We start from the raw sequence: 22197 nt of genomic DNA, 5'->3' as shown, positions 1-22197 counted from the left end.
GAATACAGATTTAAACTAGAATCTTCCTTAATGGTACTTTTGAAATTATATAGTCAAACAGTGTACTTGATGTTTTTCTGTCAACTTGACAAAAGCTAGGATGATCTAGGAAAGAGAAAACTCAACTGAGAAAAAAATATATCATTGAACTGTAATCAAGTCTACGTAACATTTCCTTGATTAACGATTGGAATGAGAGGTCTTGACCAAGTGTGGGTGGTGCCTTCCCTGGGCAGCCAGTCCTGGATTATGTAAGAAAGCAAGCCAAGCAAGCTAGTGAGCAGGGTCTCTCCATGATCTTTGTTTCAGTTCCTGCCTCCAGATTAACGCCTTATATTTCTATAATGATGGTCTTCCCTTCAGGTTGTTTTAGCCAAATAAACTCTCTCTTTCCAGAGTTATCATGGTCTTGTTGCCTTATCAGAGATTAAAAAGAAAACTTACACATACTGCTTGTAAAATATACAACAAAGGTCAGGAATCTATGGAAGAGTTAGGGGAAGAACTGAAGGAACTGAAGGGGATGGCAACCCCATAGAAAGACGAACAGTGTTAACTAACCTGGACTTCTTGGAGCTCCTAGACACTAAGTCACCAACCAAAGGGCATACACAAGCAGGTCTGAGATCCTCAGTATCTAAGTAGCATAGGACTGCCTTTTCTGGCCTCAGTAAGAGAAGATGTGTCTGATCCTGTACAGACATGATGCCCCAGGGTAGGTGGATACTCAGGGAAGGGGCATGCTCTCAGAGGTGAAGGAGAGCAGGGATGGGGAAACAAACTCTGGGGGAGGGGCAGGAGGGAGGGCGACATTTGGGATGTAAATAAATAAAATAATTAATTACTGCATTAAAAAAGTGACATACTGCTCTCTGTGAATCCCTTCTCCAATGGGATCACAGCCATTTACACATCTACCATGTTAAACAATTTAGAAGGCCTAGCTCAAATGCATACGTTTGGATCTTTTGTTCTATTTAGATTCTTTTCCACATTGTTTTTTGTGTTCATATTACTGTCCACAACTGTGAGTTACTTTCAGGAAACAGGGTGGGGATGGTCTTTCCTCCTATGCTTCCATGTGCTTATATCATTTGCCAGTTTTTACGTGTATAACAATGGGCAGACTATTTAAATTTTCTTTAGTCTATTGAAAAAAAAAATTCTACAGGGCTGGAGAAATGACTCAGTGGTTAAGAGCACTGACTGTTCTTTCAAAGGTTCTTAAGTTCAATTCCCAGCATCCACATGGTGGTTCACAACCATCTCTAATGGGATCTGATGGCCTACTCTGATATGTCTGAAGACAGCTACAGTATACTCATATAAATAAAATAAAAACATGTTTAAAAAATTCTACAATAGGTTGAGAAGAGATTCACAGTGTAGGATGTACTCAGAGTGAGTGTAAGAACACAGTAAGAATAGCTATCTATTTGTAGAAAGAATTCATCTCTTGTCTAAATTTTGTATAATTTAAATTATGATTTTTTTATCTCATAATAGAAATAACCAGATGTTGTCATAGCGTCCCTGAAATATAAGTTTACATCTTGATCTTTAAAATATCCAGGAGATAATAAACAGGAATTAAACTGACATCACACATGAGGAATTTTATTTAATAATTTCCTCTAAAATTTACATACCTAAGATGTCTCCAATGATAGCAGCATATTTCCTACTTATTTCCATTAGTAATTCCAAGGGTTTGCATGTTTTTTCCCTCATCTTAGGTTTCATATCATGGATTACTATTTACACTTCTATTAATTATCCTTCTCACTCGTCTTGCTTGCAACACACTTAAAACATACTCAAAATCTATTCTGCTTACTGCAATACTTTTGAGTGTTTCCACTCTTCATCATTTTTCACTTATACACACAAAGATTAGAAGCTGTTCAAGGTCAATATATTAAAAATGAGCAGAGATCTACTCACTTTTCTGTCCGTCAAACAGCCTGAACATGACTCAGTAAGACAGGTCAATCTTCCTGGATATTCATTTGCCCTTGAGCCCTTTCTCTTCATCTGTCAGACTTCTCTCAATGGAAATAAGTCCCATTCATTTTTAATTAGTTGATATTGCTTCCCTCAGTGATGGTCATCTAACACTTTGTCTGACTACAAGGGAGGCTCAGGAGACCCTTCTGTATTCAGTGTATTTTTAAAAAATCTTTCAAAGCATTATCCAGGGAGATAAAATGTACCTGCATTTTCCATGCTCCAGCTCATTCCATCCTTTTGTGCAGCAACTGAAGTGAATTTCAAGATCAGGAGGCATAGGTATAATACATCATGTGTAGAGATTGCTCTGTGCGTCAAGGAAATTTCAGAGCACAAAAGGTTGCTTGTCTTGTGAAAGGTTAGTTGCACAAAGATACCTCATATAACTCCCCAACTACAACTTAATGCACTGAGCAATAAAACAGTGAACAGTCGTTTTTTTTTTTTTTTATAACTCCTCAAAGGGAGTTTTATAGATTTACTTTGACTTCACAATATATTTATCTATTTTAAAAATAGGCAATATCATATAAAATGTTCAACTTCATATAACTTTACAGAAACATTCTTTTTACAACTGTGTATTTGTTACTGTGTTGTTGTTGTTCACTGGTTTAATCAGAAATCAAATACATGTGGAATCACTGTAAGCCTCATTCTAGAAGCACTTAAGCAAATAAGAGAAAACAACAGACCTGGTCATAATTAAAATATATGGGGAACTATAACTCATTCATTCCCTCTACCATTGTCTCAGTCTCTTTCTCCATATATATAAACCTACATATCAACAAGAATTAAAATACATATTTTGTCAAATACATCTTACAGAATTTAATGAGAAATAAAAACTCTTTTTGTCTAGATGATATTAAAACATAACATTTCAGAAGAGGAAAATATCCATTTCATCTCTTCTTGATAACATTTAAGATGTTCTGAATATATTTTGAGTTCTGCATATAATACATCAAACTATCTCAAATTCTTTTGGTAAGTCTCAGATTCCCTCATTTCCTTCTTCACTCGGATGATCATATTACTTCATGGAGGAATTTGAGCATACAAAATTGGACTTCATTTAATTTTAGAAAACTGGGAAATGTCCCATAACTCTTTCTTGTCCCCCACTCTCTCGTTAATGCTCCCACAAGACAAAGGTGTCATATATGTGTTCAAATTAGTCTGACTTATTGTAAAACACTGATTACAAGTTCCTAGGTGGGTTGATATATTATTGAGCATACTGATCAAGTTATTTTTCTGAGCACAGAGAAATTGTAAGTTACTTTTCTAGTATTAAAATTGTTTTTATGGTGATAATGAAAATAAACCTTAAATCTTTAACAATGTTCATCAATAATTGTTACTGACAATATATCGTAAGCAAACTTATTTTACTCTGTTTGAAATGATACTCATTCATAGATAAACAATAAAATATTTATAACATAAATAATATATATTTAATATTTTTCTGGAACAACTTTTTTATTCACATCATGCTATAATTGCTCATTTTTAATCATTTATTGATTGGACCATATTTCTGAATATTGTAGAATGTGTGAAAACATTTTCAGAGGGAGGCAGATGTCTGGTGGGAAATTGGAGGTCTCACTGAACAAACAGTCCTACAAAATTGTGAGCTCTAGACTTAGTGAAAAAAAAATCCTATTTCCAAAACTAATGTAGAGGGGGTTAAAAAGAATAAAACAATAACATCTTCTGCCAGCCACACATCCAAATGCAGATGTATGCACCCTACATTTGAGAGCACTTGCATACATCACAAACACAAACACATACAACCGCATGTACACCAACATATTCAAACAATCTATATATTTTTTCCTATGATTTCAATCTAAAACAGCTAGCTGAGTTCTTTCAATGTGATAACACCAATACACTTGGCTAGTTTGCTATATTTAAAGGAATTCTTTGCATATGTTTTCGTTATCATAATTCTAAAAAGTCAAGTTGTTCAAAGCAAATTTCTGGTTTTAAAATACCAACTTCCTTGGTCTTGTCATGAGACATAATGGCATAGATTTCTCATTGTCTTCATTACTGAGAATATATTCAGCAAACTAACTAAAATGTTTTCATTTTATTAGAAATTTTCTTTCCTTTAATTGATCATACTGTAAACTTTCTCCTGGCCAAATAATGTGTCATATTCATTTCTGCCAGTCATAAAGTTTTTCTGCCACAGATAGTAGTCATCAATAGGTTGTTACGGAGGTAATGAGCCAATTAATGAGACAATAAGACAATATTTGCAAAAGACTACAGAGATGACAATTAATAGATTAATAGCAACTTATCTAATGAGTCATGCTTATGCATTAGAAATGAACAAGATTACTCAGTGATTACCACTGATCTAATTATAGATATAGACAATAAAATTAATAGGAAAATTAAAAATGTGCACAAAATGGAGCCATGAGAAATTCTCTGTACTATATACATTAGCTTGCCATGTTTACTTGAATTGTCAAAACCTATTACAACTTTTCTATTTTGTTAATGGTATTATTCAAAAATACACTATTCTTGATTGCATTTGAAATAGACTAGCAACGTGGAACATTTGATGTTCATTTTAGTATTTTCTTTTAATAATTCATATTTTAATTTATTGATTTATTTATTCATTTATTTATTTGTTTACATGTGTGCATATATGTGTGAATTTGTATCATTGTAGACATGTAGAAACCACAGGACAACTTACCAAAATCAGTTCCCTTCCTTGCATCCTGTGAGTTCTAGGGATTGACTTGGTTCCAAGGCTTGAACGTGAACATGCACAGTGAACTGTTGAATTGTCTTCCCAGCCATAATGTTATTTTCTATGTGATATTAGTTACTTTTATTTCATTTGTATATAATTTCCTTGTGTATTCATGTTGGGGATGAAGTGGATATGTCCCATGGGTCGTTGTGTACATGTGGAGATCAGAGAGCAATGCACAGGAGATGATTACTTGCTCCCACAATGTGGACCTGTTTTGAGACACTATCCTTGAGTTGTAAAAAGTATATTCACTCCAGATAGTGAATTGATGACAGAACAATGAAAGGATACCACCCAAATGCAAACTGGTTGAACAATGAGTTTTGCTGACAAAGATTATAAGAATTTTGGGTGAGGGGTTATTTACAGGAATGGAAAGAAGCCGAAGATGCATCACCAAAACTCACTCCAACATGGATGATGGTTTATGTCCAAAGTAAACCTGGAACTTACTGTATGACTTGCAGGCAGCTGGACAGGTTGCACATTGTCTCTTCCAGGTAGCTCAGTTGTTGAGACCCAACTCCAGGTAGCTTCTCTCCTCTGAGGATGACCCTCAGTGCCTTTCTAGCTTATAAGCCTGGATAGGAGAGTTGAATCAGTTTCAGGGGCTTCCTGAAGCTTTTGAGCCTTCACTTCCTGAGCTTAATTGACTCTTGCAGAATAGAATATTTCACCTCCCTTTCAAATACCAAGTGACTGAGTAAGCTTCTCTCAAGTTGGGATGTTTAAAAACAGAAAACAATTCTCTACAACAGGGTTCTTTAAGTGAAACTCAGGGCTTGGCAACATGTTTCTTTACTTCTGAATCATCTCTTCTGTTCTCCTGTACTTTGTTAATATCAGTATATGCTGCGCTGTGTTCATATTAAGAACAACACTGCCAGCATTTGTTTTAGCTAATAAATAGATTTATACTACTCTCTTGTTTTCTAAAGATTTTATTTGGGTGAGTATTACTCTGTGTGAGCATGTGCTTCTGTGTACCCATGTATGTATGGATGCCAAAAGAGAGTATCTGATTCGTCAGAGCAGGAGTTATGGAAATTTTTGCAGTCTGAACTTTGGCTTTCATTATTGTACAAAAAATGACTTTAAGCACTGAGCCAATTCTCCAGTGCTTACCCCTATTTTTAGAAATTAGTTTGAATTAATTTTATATCCAACCGCTTTGCTGAAGTTGTTTATCAGGTTTAGAAGTTCTCTGGTGGACCTTTTGGGTCACTGAAGTATACTATCATATCATCTGCAGATAGTGAAATTTTTACTTCTTCCTTTCCTATTTGTATCCCTTTGACTTCTGTTTGTTGTCTGACTCTGGCTAGGACTTCCAGTACTATATTGAATAGGTAGGAAGAAAGTGGCCAGCCTTGTCTAGTCCCTGATTTTAGTGGAATTCCTTCAAGTTTCTCTCCATTTGGCTTGATATTCGCTACAGGCTAGCTGTATATTGCTTTTATTGTGTTTAGATATGGACCTTGAATTCCTGATCTTTCCAGGACTTTTACCATGCAGGGATATTGAATTTTGTCAAATGCTTTCTCAGCATCTAGTGAGATGATTGTGTGTTTTTTTTTCCCTTTGAGTTTGTTTATATAGTGGATTACATTGATGGATTTCATATATTCAACTATCCCTGCATTCCTGGGAAAAAGCCTACTTGATCATGATGGATGATTGGTTTTATGTGTTCTTGGATTAAGTTTGTGAGAATTTTATTGAGTATTTTTGCATCTATATTCATAAGGGAGATTGGTCTGAAGTTCCCTTTCTTTGTTGTGTCTTTGTGTGGTTTAGGCTGATGCTCACAGCTAACCATTGAACTGATCATGGGGTTCCCAATGGACAAACTGGAGAGAAGACTGAAGGAGCTCAAGGGATTTGCAACCCATTTGGGAGAGCAATAATACCAACCAACCAGAGCTCCCAGGGTCTCAACCACCAGCCTGGGAGCACATAGGTAGGGACCTATGGCTCCAGCTGTATATGCAGTGGAGTATGGCCTTGTTGGGCATAGATGGGAGAGGAAGTCCTTGGCCCAGTGAAGGCTGGATGCCTCAGTGTAGGGGAATTCGAGGGTGGGAAGGTGGGAGTGGGTGGGTGGGTGGCGGCACATCCTCATAGAAGTAGGTAGAGGTGGGATGGTATAAAAAAACACAAAAAAAGAAATTAGTTTATTGTCAGTACATCAGATGTAAGAGGCTATTCCTTAGTTAAATGTACATTGTACTTGACAAGACTGGAACTGCTCCCTTCTGCTAATAAGTTGGCCTGCTTGCAATAAGCATTCATTTAATTTCTTACTTTAAAACCATTCTTTCAAATTAATGTATACATAAGGTGTGAATAATTTGATTCATTATTTTCTTTTATGTGGGTATATTACTTTACTTTCTTTGCCAATAATATTTTAAAGGGTTACAAAATCATGCTTAACATATTTTTTAAATATATTTGTTTACATGGGAGTAAAATTGCTTGTTGCATATATAAATAATAATTGTATTTGTTACTGCTTACACATTTAGGTGTTTTCAAATGATGTGCTACTTCTGTGATATATGATAAAGTGATATATGATAAAGTGATATATGATAAAGTGGCTTTTTCATAAATGTTAATTTATCAATGAAATTAGGAGAGTAAACAGAAGAATAGGCACCACAAAATAGTTTTCAGCCTTTGTTTGTTAGACCTCCTAGTAGAGATAATAAGTTGTAACTATTGTTGAAGATCTTTGTAAATGAAATAAGGTTAACACACTTAATGATCTGTTGATAGCTTTAAGATGTTACATAGTATATCAGTTACACTCCAGTACAGGTGTCAAGACCAAAAGTGGTTTGCAAACACAGAATGAATGTTCTTATTTCTGTGTGAGTGTGTGTGTGTGTGTGCATTTGTGTGTGTGCATGTGCGTTTGTATGTTTGTGTGCTGTTTGGCTTGATAATCTTTTGTCTTACGAATTGTCACATTTTCAGTTTATTAATCTGTTTTTCATTTTTGCTTCTTTTTTGTATTTTTGAAGAGATGGTTGTCAAATTTATCTAGAATTTAAAATGAATCATGATTTTTATAAGTTATCCCTCAGAACTAGTAAAAATGCAGTTAAAATATCACAAAAATGAATAAAAACATTCATTTACTCATTCATTTATATTTATTCAATTCCATAAAATATTTTAGTACATAAAATATTCTAGGTGGATTGAAAAATAAGCCAGAAATATTTTTCCCAAACAAATATCACTTTAAGGTTTAAGTAATTTGGCAGGATTTAAGAAAAAATGATAAATGCTTTCATTAATAGATATTATCAAACTAAAATCAGCTTAGAATAAATATCCTAATTTTATTATCCTTGCTAATTCTTATAAGTTTACCCCCTAAGCAATACATGCTGAGATAGCACAGAATATCCATTCTAGATGATTTGTTTTAAAATTTTGCTTATCATTAAATTACACTTCTGATCTAATACCTACTTAGTCTAAATATAAAACAATCATATGCTTGTACCTGTACAATACCTACCATAGCATATGGGACCACAGTGAGTAGAGTCTCCCTTTAGCAAGACTGTGAGCAGAAGAATGGCCCTCTTATATATATTAGATAATTTATTATCTGCTTTCCATAGCTTTTTATAGAGTGATGATAAAAGGTCCATGATAAAAGGGCAAATGAATGGAGGCAGGCACAGCTCAGAGCTTAGATATTGAACCACAAGGACAAGACAAAGAGAACACACTGAAAATGGCACGCAATTTTTGAATCCTTAAAGTCTGACCTATCTGACATACTTCCTCCAACAAAGCCATTCCTCCTCATCCTTCCCTGATAGACATCAACTGGAGACCAAGTATTAATATACCAGAGTCTAGTGGGATACATCTCATCCAAACTGCCACACCCTACTGACAACTACTTATTAGTAAAGGAGAACACAAGTCCAAGAAATGTGTTACTTCTTCTTAATTGCTGGCCAATGCTGTCCCACAGACATTTGTTCCAAAGTGTATAAGCTATTATCATTGCTTTTGGTTTCCATTCATAACTTAATAATAACCTATTTCTGAAGACATGACTTATTTGAATCATAGCACATGGAGAAATGAAACTAGTATTGACTTGGAAACTTCATCCTTACTAGATAGCATTTTATAGTTCTGAAGATTGCTAGGCATTCTACTGGAGACATAAAATAGTCATCAGTCTTATCCAACTTTAAATACCAAAACCCATAGTAATATTGATCCTGGAAAGATTACCTACTGGTACAACAGGGACACTAATGAGTAACCAAATATTTCTTAATTTGATTTAAGGCTATGTTCACAAGGTTTAATGCATAGCTATCATGGTTAGAGAGGCTAGGAATCTGTGGCTCAATATATCATGGGCTCAAGGACAAATGCCACTATTAATATTTTTCTGAATAAAATAGTACTGAGTACTACAGGTTAGTACCTCTCTGAACTCTCATTAGAAAAAAAATTGAAGTAAATGCCAATTAATATACAGACACACAACTAGTTAACTTGTAGAAAATAAGAGACTGTGGAATTCCCAACTCTTAACTCATGTATTTATATCATACCGTTTCTCTCAAGTCTCAGAGATCACTGTAGGAGAGGGGACTAAAACATTGTAAGAGCCAAAGGTGAAAGAGAGATTCAAGCAGTGTTTTCTGGACATAAAAGAGTCATTGCACATATGAGCTCAAAGTAATTGTAGCAACACACACAAGACCTTCACATCATCAAAACATCAAATCAGAAAAATCACTAGCATAGAGAGAAAAGGTGGGTACAAAGTCGTATCTCCATATGATAAGTGACTGGGAATTGATAACATTTGGGTTAATAAGAATAAGTTCTCTTCAACCATGTGACCCATAATAGATCTTGGCCTCTCTGAGGCACTCTCTATATCCTAAAGTATTTGCACAACATTAAATGGACTGGATAGGTTAAAGCAATAACAGAAAGAAAATTCTGTGGATAGGGAGGTTGGGATAGGTCTAGGATGGTATGGGTAAATGATCAAAATAAGTTGTATATAATTCTCAATTAATAAAAGATATTATTTAGAAAAAGAATCACTCGTGATTTCAAGAGTATTTTTAGAAATGTGAAATTGTGGTCATCAAAAATGTGTTACAAAAAAACATAAAAACAAAAACTGTCAAAACATGCAATATGTAATATAGATGTATATGTTCATATACTTGTACATGATGCATTTAATTTACACCATAATATTAACATAATTTTAGCAGCTAATTAAGTAAATATACACAAAATAATGGTATAGATAGCATATATTCTCAGTTTTCTTGATAATTTCTCTCCGTCAATATTTCACTCTGTTTAGTTAAGGGAATCATCAATCTATAATGCTCTCTCAGAACCTTTTATACTCAGAAGGCAATTTTCTCGTTGACTAGAAAGGGTAAATATTTAATGTGTTACTACTCGCTTTTCCCTATAATAATTTTCTTTGAACAAAATCTGTCTCATATTTCTCTGTGACATGAACTGGTTAGCTTAAAGTTCATAACGTATCTTTTTTTTTTCTTAAGAAGTCATTTTGTCTGGAAGTTGTATAAAGGATTCCTACTATTTGTTTGAAGTTGACTTTAGCTCTCTGAAATGAAAATCCTGTCCTTTTAGATTGCAACTTACAAATATTTGACTTATAATAATCATCTCCTTCTCTTGTGAAAAGAAATCTCAAAGTTCACAAATGCTGCCAGCACTGTAAATTGCATGTGGGGAACAATTTTACTTTCACAGATCAAAGGTGCAAAGTACTAGCTTTGGCTTCTCATTTTAGAGGAAGTTGGATAATAAATGACTCATCTTAAGACCAAATGTATTATCAAGTTTCACATTTCCAATAAAACATTAAAGAAAATAGAGGGAGGGAAGAAGGTAATCCATCATCCTGCATTAAAAAATGTAAACTGGGGCGGGAGGCTAGGTACAGCAACAACTGGGCGTCGGGTCTTCTCTGTCGCTAGGAAGCGGGCAACCGGAGGGAAGATGGTTTACATCTCGAATGGTCAAGTGTTGGACAGCCGGAATCAGTCCCCATGGAGATTGTCTTTCATAACAGATTTCTTCTGGGGAATAGCAGAATTCGTGGGTTTTTTTTTTTTTTCAAAACTCTGCTTCAGCAAGATATGAAGAAAAGACGAGGCTACGGGAGCCCCTCTGATTCCAGACACGACGATGGAAGAGGGCCACCAGGAAACCCTCCACGAAGAATGGGTCGGATCAGTCACCTTTGTGGCCCCAGACCTCCTCCGATGGCTGGTGGATGAGGAAGGTAAATGTCTGCTCTGAGAAGCAGACAACTAGACATACACACGCGAAGGAGGAAGTCATCCGGAGGTGAAGAGCGGCTCATGCTGGAGAAGATGGTGTATGTCCAAACAAGGATTGCCCTGTGTCCTCACAGATGAATGAGGTCGTGCTGGGAGTTCCCTCTGCAGGATCTGGCCTGACTGATATGCAGTTCTATAAACGTACATGTTTGTCTCCTTATCTTTTTTGTATAGTTTACTAAATCACTAATATAGTTTTAAGAAGTAAATATTTTTAGGTTACAAAACTTGATTGTTCATCTTTATATGATTATACCCAAAATCTTTGATCTGGAAAAAATAAAGGCCATGTATTTTTAAAAAAAGATGTAAACTGTTGTCTCTGTGAGTGAACCACGGGAACGTAAATGTTTAGAGGAGCCCAAGAAACTATAATTTTGAATACAAAATGCAGCATAAACTGAGTCTCAAAGGCTTAGCCCACCTTCAGAGGTTCCTAGAAACAAACATTAGAAAATTAACTACTATTTTCTTTCATTGATCTTGCCAATGTGTGCCAATACTAGTTCAGCATTGCTCAAAAGCAGCAAAACATGGCTTCTGAGTCTCAGGGAAGAATATCTAATGTAATGCCCTTAAACATGAAGTTAGTTGTGTCGCATTCATAAATCAACTTCTTTATCCAGTAGGTTGAAAGAAAATGTCCCTCTCTTTGGTGAGTCATGGAAGGATAGGAGGGGGGATTGCAGGGTCCACAAGAAGACAAACAGAACCAACTAACCAGGACCCTTCGTGCTCTCAGAGATTGAAACACCAACCAAAGAACACAGAAGGGCTGTACCTATGACTCTCCGCACATATGTAGATGTTTATGTGACTTGAAGTGAGGACTATCTCAAAAGCTGTCGTCTGTGTGTGGAATATGTTCCTCTAATTGGGCTGCCTTGTCTGGCCTTAGTGGAAGAAGATGTGTCTAGATTTGATGTGCCAGGACCAAGGGTTATCCAGAGTGGCCTCGAATTACACAGAGGAGAAGAGTGTGTGTGGGGGGAGGCAGGAGAAGACTGTGTGTGGGGGGAGGTGAAATGGAGGGGACCAGTGAGTGGATGTAAAATGAGTAACCAAAAAATATTAATTAATTTAAAAACTCATATATATTTTGAGAAATAAATAAATGTCAATAATTGTAAAAAAAAAAAGTATCTCCTTAATTGTTCATCTGTCTGTCTGTCTTTGTCGTGAAGTATCTATCTCTGTCTCTCTCTCTGTCTCTCCGTCTCTGTCTCTGTCTCTCTCTCTCTCTCTCTCTCTGTCACTTATGTGTGTGTGTGTGTTTGTGTATGTGTGTTTGTGTGTGTGTGTGTATATGAGTGAGTGTGTATTTGTGTATAATAGAAGATTCCTATGATACTGAATATAAAACTCAGGAATATCTAGTTGCCACTCACGAGACTGTTTTCAGGCTTCTGGTTATGTGTTAGATACAACTCATGATATTATTTGATGGTCATAGAGTATGTGTAATGTATGCTTACATATTTATTAATATATACATCACCACTAAAAAGAAAATAAGCACAAAGAAAAATGTTGGCTTTAGCTGTTATATTTATTTCAAATACTTGGTCTTTATTAGGATTTTTTTCAATTTATTTCAATTTATTGCTGCTTTGACAAATAAAATTCTATATATTTTAAGACTTTGAGATAGATAGATAGATAGATAGATAGATAGATAGATAAACTGAATGAAAAGAAGCATAAATCTGAGAGAATAGAGCAGTGTGGAGGATACGGGGCAGTTGGGAACAAGGAAAAGATGGTCAAGTAGATATTGTTGAACAGTTTTTAAAATGATCATTAAAGCGGGAAAGTTTCCTTCACTTTTCAAGTGTGTCTCTTTACATCATCCTCTCTTTAAGTAAAAAGAAGTCATGACTATTGATCTCTGAGCACTTCTAGAGTTAAGCCCATTACAATTTAACCCTAGGAATATAGTCTATATTAATTAGAAAATGTACAGTACTGTAGTTTCACTCTTCCTCCAGGTACAGTACAGCAGTACATTTCTTCTGTAACTGTGCAACTCTGAATGTTGACAATCTTTGTTGAAAATATTTTTTAAAAAGTACAATTTAGACAAAAAGAAAGAAAATGAACAAGCATTTAAGTGCTTTAAATATGGTAAAAATCATATACAGGTATTTCATTTTTTAATTATTCTTTTTATTGGATATTTATTATTTATACCTGCCTTTATTTTAGCTTTTTTATTGGATATTTTATTTATATTTCAGATGTTATCCCCTCTCCCCATTTCTCCCCCAGAAACCTCCTACTCCATCATTTTCTTTATTCACACTTCAAATGTTATCCCCTCTCCAAGTCTCCCCTCCAAAAATCCCCCGTCTCATCCCTCTGCCCCCTGCCTCTATGAGGGTGCTTCCCCACCCACCTACCCACACCTGCCTTCCTGACCTGGCATTCCCTACACTGGGGCATTAAACCTCCACATTTCTAAGTGTGGCAAGTGATGTCCTTCAATAAGATATGTTATTTATGGCTGTCTTTATGTTTGAAAAATCTTACTCCATGAAATCTTCATGATAGTTTTTTTTCCTTTGAATATCTCAAATATTCCATTGAGGTTTTACAGGATAACTAGAAACTCGGGACCATCTCATGATTCTTGTCATATCAAGTGCTTCAGCAGGTACAATCTATTCTCATCTACCACTCTTACCTCATGCTACATTTAAGAGATGTAGATTTCAATAATTTTGTGTACCAAACCTTCTTAGAAGAATGAAGATAACAGCAATAGTATTCTTACACTAAATCATCTTCCATTTTACATGTATCTCTCTTCAACTGTCATTTTAGAACTAGACAGCAAATGAATCCAAAGTAGTAGCATGAAGAACTTAGAGGGACAAAGTATCTGATAGAGCTATTTGGCATATTCCTTTGAAATCATATTAGCAAAACTTGTTGAACTGGTAATTTGAAAACAATTATGTACAGTTTCCATATGGCAACCTCCTGATAGTACCTATAGCTATGTCTACAATACTGATGTGAGGAATAATATTTGCAATGATACTAATGGTATTTTTATTGGTTAGTTTACTTATTTACGTTTCAAATGTTATCCCTCCTTCCTGGTTTCCTATCTCCAAACTCCTCACTCCATACTCCTCCCATTTGCCTCTGTGAGAGGGTTCTTTCAACCACTCATCTACTTCTGCCTCATCACTCTAGCATCCTGCTACACGAGGGCATCAAGCCTAAGAGGACAAAGGGCCTCAACTCCCATTGATGACAGACAAGGTCATCCTCTGCTTCATATGTATCTCGATCCATATATCCCTTGATGCATAAACATTTAGTTAGTGATTTAGTCACTGGAAACTTTGAGTGGTCCAGTCAGTTGATATTGATATTCTTCCTATGGAGTTGCCATCCCCTTCAGTCCTTCCCCAGAGCTCTTTCATTGGGGGTCCTCAGGCTCAGTCCAATGGTTGGCTGTGAGTATTTGCATCTGTGTAAGTTAGGTGCTGGTGGAGCCTCTCAGGTAACAGCCATACAGTGGTATTTTAATATGACCAGCAAATGGAACTGAGAGAAAATAATATGTAATTGGACATATTCTTACTGAACTTATAACTCATTTTTATGAATTAGAACCTTTACACCTGCATGATTTAGAGAAGAGAAAATTTACACATACTTGCCACCCCCAAACATTCCTTCCTCATGTGGTCTTTGTCCCTTAAACTAGAACATTTGCTTCCCATTTGACAGAGTCTTTCTATACCTTTCACTAAATTAGGTTACCCACGTATCTTCTATAGACACTGATGTCTATGTTCCTTGAGTTATGCTTTTTATTTAACAATATAAAGTATAGGTGACTGAACTGTGAAAGTTGAGGTTAGAGATGCAAGAAAGAGCCAGAAGTGGTGGGAAAAGTCCATAATCCAGTATTGCAGGCAAAAGAAAGGCATATGGTTCTGAGTGTGTGGCAAACCTGATCTATACATTAAGCTCCAGGCCAATTCCTGGATAGTGAGAACCAACTGAAAAGAGACTTTGTTTTATACAAAATGCCAGAAGACCAATTTCCTCTGATTATAATTGTAAAACACCTATATAGCTGGGAAACGGTACATGCTAAATGAGAACTATAAACTATAAACAAAGCAGCCTGTTTTACAGCTTCAAATAAAAGGAAAGTACAGTAGAGAAGTAATCTCGCTGCATTCACACCAAAAACCAGGAAGCCATTCATAATGAGAAATAACAAAAGATAGCATTCCATTGATAAATTGAAAACTACCAGGAAACACCAAACAAGGTGTACATTCCACACAGGACAAATTAGTGGAGGCAGAACATGGGTACAAAGAAGTATACATAGCAAAAGTAACTTTAATTCCCCCCAAACTCATATCAAGTTGTCCTGAAGTGACCCCTGACCTCAAGAGACAGAATCATACAAGGGATCAGTCCAGAAAATGGTCTAAATCATAAAGCGCCTTTTCTTTGGTTACCTAACACTCAGCATCTCCACAGTCACATCAACAAGGATAAGAAACTAGGAAGAAGATACTGCCACACTGGAGAATCACCAGTGGCACCTTATAAACATCCTGGAAAAAAAGAAAACTACACAAAAAAGGCTCTAAATATAAAACTGCCATGAAAACCAGTTTGTAAAAGAAGACCAAGACCATGGCTGTACTAATATAAACAGAATGAATAACTGTGAAAGATAGATTTAATCTGGAATGAAAGACTAGAATAAAATTAAGACTGACCTGTTAGTTTTAAAAATCATAAAATGTCAAGTAACTTGTGGCTTAAATGGATATAGTGCTAAAAAGTGACTAAAACTAGCAATTTGAACAAAAACAAGAACATTCATGAAAGACAAATACCACTGATTCTTTAGCCATTAAAAGATGAGAACAGTAAAAATCAATGCTATTGTCATAAATTTAACTACATAAATAATGCCACAATGAATCATCATCCAATAACACTAGAAATGACTACTCTCAAAAATATAAAAGGATTTTATGAGGCTAAGCAGTAGAAGAGATTCTTCCCTATTAATATGAATCTAAATTTGTATAATCATTATGAAAATAGAAAACATCATGGAGCTTCCTCCAAACAATGAAGGTAGGATTACAGGATCATTAAGCTATCCTACTCCAAAGAATACTTACAAAGAAAATAAATCATTATGTTAAAGAAGCATATATCTTTCCCATATTAATTAGAACTGTATTGCTAGTGGGTACAAAATAGAAACAACTTGTAACTATCATCTCTTAAACAAAGAAAAAATATATGTATATATAAACATGTATATGTCTGTATGTGTGTATATAAACACTCACATACTGGGATGATATTCAGAAATAAAACTGGATGGGATTCTAAGACCCGTGACACCTCTGATGTAAATAGAGATCACTGTATTAGGTAAAATAGGCCAGTCATAAAGAAATATGTAGCGTATCATCACCTCATAATTGCAATATGAAAAAAAATGATATCAAAGATGTTGATAGCATTGGCTATCAGAGTCTGAGGTGGAGAGTAAACATAGAGACAAGAGTAGAGTCTGACCAATTGATCAATAGGAACAACATTATAGTTTTATAGTAATAAATACTTCAGTTCATTAGTTTACAATAAAATGGTTATATCAATAATCTATTACATACTTTATGTAAATTCAAAAGTATCAGAAAATTCATCAGTAGAGAGATTAATAGATACTTGTAGAAATATGAAAAGCTAATGAAAATGTCATACACATGCAACAAATGTACCCAAAGGTTACACAACATCCCATTTATACATGCAGTTTCTGTTTTACACATTATATAATTATAATCAATAAAAAATAAAACCCCAGTAAGTATGTTCCATATGAACAGAATTCGAGTCTTGAGGTTTCCATGGAAACAAGTCAATATTCAATGTAAGTAAACCCATAACCAACATATAGTAGAAATATGTAAGTGCATAGCTCTCAAAAAATAAGTCTTATGGCCCAAATGATCTTTGAGAGCAATTTTACTAAATGCCTGGTGACAGTTGAACAAAATTTTATAATCTTTGCCTGAAAGTAAAAATAGGTAGAACAAATCTCTACTTAATATTTTTTTTAGTCTAACTGGATATTTTATTTTATCCGTGAGTGATGTTCCACACAATATTACTTCACCTTCTCCAATGGAAAGAGGGGAAAAACATATTAACTCATTAAAGCCTGAGATAGTCCCCTCATTTCCTTAAACAGTATCCTCACTGTGAATAGTGCAAGCACATGATGAACTGGAATGCCCCCAGTCTGGCTCATTACAGGAGGTAAATAGATTACTTGCTTGGTTTATAATTTTAATTTCTATCAAAAGTAAGAATAACTGTACTAGTGCAAACATTCATTTCTTTGTGACAAATTGTGACATATAATATTAAATACCGGCATGGCATCATCTCTGTAAATCAAAAGAGTAATTGAGAAACCTGAATTTCTGAATAGAAAGCTTGAATACAGAGGATAATATATTTCATAAATTAAGATTTTTTGATAGTTTGATTGGAATCAATTTATAGTGAATTACTCTCTACATATTCATAATATGCTGACATTCAATATAATTAGTTGAAGAAAATACATGAACGTGCACCATTTTAAATATGGGTAATTTTAATTTTGCAGTTTTCCCGTCCATTTTTAAGAAGCTTGTGCAATACATCTCATGTATACCATTCAAACCAGACTGTAGTCATTCCTCTACTTTTTCCCCAACACTGTTAAATTATATCTAACCTCATTATCAGCTAACTAGTTGGCTTCCCGTTTACTAAGAGCCATCTCTCATCCTCATATCAAACCTTTAACTGTGTATTCTGTCAGTTCTAATGAATGTGGCAAGAGAATGCACTGAGTGTGCATTTGAAGATGCAAATATGAGTTCTCACCTCAATTCTTGTAAATGTTTTCATACATTCTCTTGCCTTTGAAACACTTTCTCATTCTGCATACCTTGCCAATGCCTTCATCATTACCTATGACAGATCTGTCGCTTTACCAGGCCTAGGGATGCCTTTCCTTTTCTCTGTGAAAGGATAAGAACAGTTGCTGACAAACCTTTTCCGTGATTTAGGCTGAAAACATCAGTGTTGAGTGAAGCTATGGCATCTCATTATGTTCTAGTCCTCCAACTACATATTTTTATAATACTACATCTATGATCCAAGTGTTTCCAGCTAAAATAATCCAAAGGTTTGGTCAGAAATTTAGTGGAAATGGATTCCTTGTATTGCAGGAGTGTAGCTTCCCTTCTCATGGTAACTAGATTTAATGGAATTCTTTTTCGAATGAGAAGTATGCTAATTAAGAAAAGAGAACAACACAATAAAATTCTAAACAGGCAATCACCAGAGAGTCAATGGTTGATTGCATCGTTTAAACCCTGAATGTAATCTTGACTGACATTTTAAATTATGCAAGTCAGGTGCTCTTAGTTTGTATGTTAGGGAAATTTGAGTTTGTTCTCATAACTTACAATTAAGACAGCTTGCCTAATACTTTTCTCTTCTTTACAGACATTGACACCTATTTTTCTATTCCTTGATTTTACAAGCCCATTTAAAAGCTATATCCATTTTCTAGATATTCTTCCTTCTCAAATGTGCCCAACAAGCTAAGATTATTCAATTCAATTATTTTCTCATGGAAGTTTCACTGTATGTGCTGTTTGTGTGGAAATGTCCTTTGAAACCTGATTAAGCAAGATGGTTGTACCAACAAAGCACTCAATCAGAAGATTTCTGAAGCTTACAATTTTGCATTTTAATTTGATTATTTAAACTATAATTGGTTCTCTAAAATGCTCAGTGGCTAACAGCAGGGGTTGATCTTCTAATGGACCCTGGTTTCATTCTCAGTACCTAGATGATGGCTTACAGTCATCTGTAACTCCAGTTTTTAGAAGATCCAAGGCCATTTTTAAGCCTCTTGGGGAATTGTACTATCATGGTACACAGACATATGTGCAAACAAATAAATTTAAAATACAAAGTAGGCACCTACGAGAAAGGCAATACCCATTTTATTATCTTTATTATACTTTTGCCTTGACCTAAAATTATTGGTCAAAACATCAAAACCAAATTCATCTTCAGTTCAGGCAAACAGTAGTATTTCTACCATGTGCTATGTTTATATATCTAATTACATCTATAACAAAAAAGATATCATACCTAGCCAGGTAAATTATTTGTTAACAGCATCAATAAAGCCAAATACTGTCCCAGTTGTTATTGCAGCCACCCATTTGAGTCCAAATTGTGCCTGCTTTTATTTATTTAATTAAAATATGCTTCCTTCATTTGATTATCTTCAGTCTCTTCCAAATAACTCCTCCCATGTACTCTTCTTCAAAGTATTTCTGTAAGTCATTTACTTTTTCTATAATTATACATATATGCAAGAAAATATATAAATTCAACCTGTATTATACATATATGCAAATAAATATATAAATGCAATTTCCTGAGCCCATTTAGAGTTGATTGTACCTTGCTTTAGGAACAACTTACTGGTATTGGTAGGGAAGCAGAGTCTGCTTTTCTCAGTAATCATTAAATGCCTGTGTCTCTTCATTTAGGGATTTGAGATTTCCTTGTGATATTTCCCTAACCCATGTTCCCAAGTAAAATTATGTTGAAATTTTTTTAGCTATTATTTAAGTAGCCATATCGTTGAGATGTTATGGGTTTTGCTTCCCTATCATATGTAGAAGAACAGAAAGCTTGAAGCAAACTTCCTGCTTCTTTGGCTCTTATGACCTTTCCACTTACTCTCCCAAAATGTTCCTAGGGCCTTAGGTATAGAGGCTGTTTGTAGATGTATCATTGGCCTAGGCACTCCAAACTTGGTTGTTGTCTGCATTTTAACCAGTTATAAACTTCTGTAATGTTTTCTTTTGGCATCATACAAAGCAAACAAATAAAAATAAAAACAAAAGAAAAATTTCTTTAATAAGGGGTGGGAGCTATAAATTACTGTGACTGTTAAGTATGCATATATAAAATCAAGATAGGAATTACACTGATTTAGGAAAGTGGCAATGTCATGTTCTACTCTAAGCCCCTTGCCCCATATATAAAGAGCACAAAAACTGAAAAATCAAGACTCAAAGAAACAAATGATCCAATTAAAAAGCTGGCAATGTATTTGAACAGAGAGTATCCAAATAAAGGAGTAGAAATATGCAAAAAATATTTCAAAAACTCTTACTCATCCTTACCAATTAGGGAAAACATATTTATTTCTTTATTTTTAACTAATTAAATTATCTATTTACTTTACACCCTGGTCTCAGCTCTTCCTTCCTCCTCCCAATCCCTCCCTTTCACCACTCTCCTATGAACCCCTCCTCCCTTTCTCCTCAGAAAAGAAGAGGCTCTCCATGAATGTCAACTAGCCTTGGCATAACATGTTACAGTAAAACTAGGTGCCCTTCTTCTTCTTCTTCTTCTTCTTCTTCTTCTTCTTCTTCTTCTTCTTCTTCTTCTTCTTCTTCTTCTTCTTCTTCTTCCAAAATACAATCTTTTATTGTTAAGTCAAAGAGGTATCAAAGCAAAAGTTACAGGATAAGACTTAACAAAACTAATAAGTGAATCAAAGGAAATGAAAATGGAACTAGGAGAAGGGCAATTATGAATTAATGGACGCAGGAAAGAAGGAGGGAGAACAGTGAAAACTGCAGAAGATTCTAGGGGAGACGATCTGGTGTTACTTTGATCTCGCACAAGTACCTAGGGAAATGAATAATGGGATAAGATTTCTAAGCTTCACTATGTGCTTAAGAGTCATCCTCCCCAATGGAGCTGTCTCTGTTGTCTTCTCCTTCCTAGGGCTCTTTTTCATCATACTTCAACTCCAGCTGGTCATCCCCGCTCCCGCCCCCTGTTCTTCATTACCATCATCATCCAGCAGGTCACCCTCCTCAGGAGAGTCATCTGCACCTGCCTCAGACTACTTTTTCATACTAGTCTCATCTTTCTTCACAGAGGCGCTGCTCTGCCCTTTTTCAGACTTTTCGTTCTTCATCTCTAATGGGGATGAGGACGACAAGTTTGCTTGTTTGCTTTGTTTTTGTTCAATATTTTCCAGGCTTTCCTACAGAGAATCCACTTTTTGTTTTAAAAAGGATTAGCTCCTTTCTAATGTCCTGAAAGTCATCACCTTTCAATTTTCCAGACTTGGAAGAAGATCCCCGTTGTCCACTCTTCGAATTGAATCCACTTGTGCTCCTTCGTGAGGTCTTCCCCGATTCACGCTGGCACTTTGAAGGTACCACAGCTGGAGCAATAGGAGGAGGAGGAGGGGAAGGGAGAGGAAAAGAGGAGGAGGAGGAGGAGGAATGTGTGCTGGGTAACTGTACATATTGTCATAATAATCCCATTGAAAGTCATAGTCCAAGTCAAATGAGGAACCGTACATCTCTGCTGCATATCGTTTCACACCTGCTTTTCCTAGGTTCAGTTTTGGTTCTGCAGCCAGGTTAATATGTAAAACCTGGACAGCAATCATTAAGTCATCCTGTCCAGCTACAGCAGCTCAGGTATTTGATTCATTAACATACTGGACAAAGGCACAACTCTTATGCACAGAGCCACTCACATGTTTGCCTTAAATTGAAAAGATGGTTTCCACATCAGATGTCTTGACAATTAGAGTGTTGAGATTCCCAGTGAATACACAGAAATTCATGGATCGATGATCTGTCTTGTTGCTAACATTGCTAGCCATCTCTTTTGATGATAAGGTTTCTAACAACGCTGAAGATGTATCTGAAGATTAAAAAATAATAATAACCTCACGAGAGGAAGGAGAGAGAGAGAGAATAGACTGCCTTTCCTATTTAGTCTACGCCGGGACACCTGAGCTACAACAGCAAGGAACCACAAGACCATTTGCTCTCCGTCTCTTCAAAAAATGACCCCTGAGCTCCT

General features: G+C 35.4%; 2 pseudogenes; one reads left to right on the top strand and one right to left on the bottom strand.

Annotated features, from left to right (window-relative positions):
• Positions 1 to 10864: 10864 nt before the first annotated feature.
• Positions 10865 to 11154, top strand: LOC114611814 (annotated as a pseudogene).
• Positions 11155 to 21044: 9890 nt separating this feature from the next.
• Positions 21045 to 21994, bottom strand: LOC114611806 (annotated as a pseudogene).
• Between the last annotated feature and the right edge of the window lie 203 nt (positions 21995 to 22197).

This window comes from Grammomys surdaster, unplaced genomic scaffold (assembly GCF_004785775.1).
Source record: "Grammomys surdaster isolate TR1022 unplaced genomic scaffold, NIH_TR_1.0 126124, whole genome shotgun sequence".
Classification (NCBI taxonomy): domain Eukaryota; kingdom Metazoa; phylum Chordata; class Mammalia; order Rodentia; family Muridae; genus Grammomys; species Grammomys surdaster.
This window is presented reverse-complemented; position numbering and strand designations above follow the sequence as displayed.